Source organism: Wasmannia auropunctata, unplaced genomic scaffold (genome assembly GCF_000956235.1).
Source record: "Wasmannia auropunctata unplaced genomic scaffold, wasmannia.A_1.0 LD318380.1, whole genome shotgun sequence".
NCBI lineage: Eukaryota > Metazoa > Arthropoda > Insecta > Hymenoptera > Formicidae > Wasmannia > Wasmannia auropunctata.
In genome coordinates this window covers 12,336-12,939 of record NW_012044510.1, presented here as the reverse complement: position 1 = coordinate 12,939, position 604 = coordinate 12,336, and positions in this window count along the sequence as shown.

The window sequence follows — 604 nt, the reverse complement described above, 5'->3', positions numbered from 1 at the left end:
AGATTTTATAACGCATTTAATTGAAGGAAATAAAAAAATTGTGCATAACATAACTTTATTTATAATTTTCAAATAAAATATACACATTAATGTAACATTAATGATATAAACATAAATGTTTATCAGTCTTTCTTTTACATAAATCACAGTGGAAATAAATATAAATATAAGATTGCACTAAGGAAAGACTACAGAAATTAACATTATTTTAAATTTGTTTCGGTTGAAAACAAAAATAAACACTATAACAACATATCCCGTCACAACCAGTTCCGATTTACCATATTTATACATTTTAATTGTTGCTTAAGCAAAAAATACATTTTAAGACGTTAATATAACTGTAAGTTATTACTTATAAAGTAAAGTCTAAAAAAAATTTAAAAAAATAGTTGGAACTATAATATAATAAGCAGATTTATAAATATAACATTTAATATATCACTGATTTATTTTACTTTCGGCTATCAAAAACTGAAATTATTTTTTATTCCTGAAAATATGCTATTCAGTCCAAAATATCTTATTGCAGAATGACTGCAATGTTTTTGCGGAAATACTATATTTTTTATATAATATTACCGTTTGTCATTTTGCAGTAATT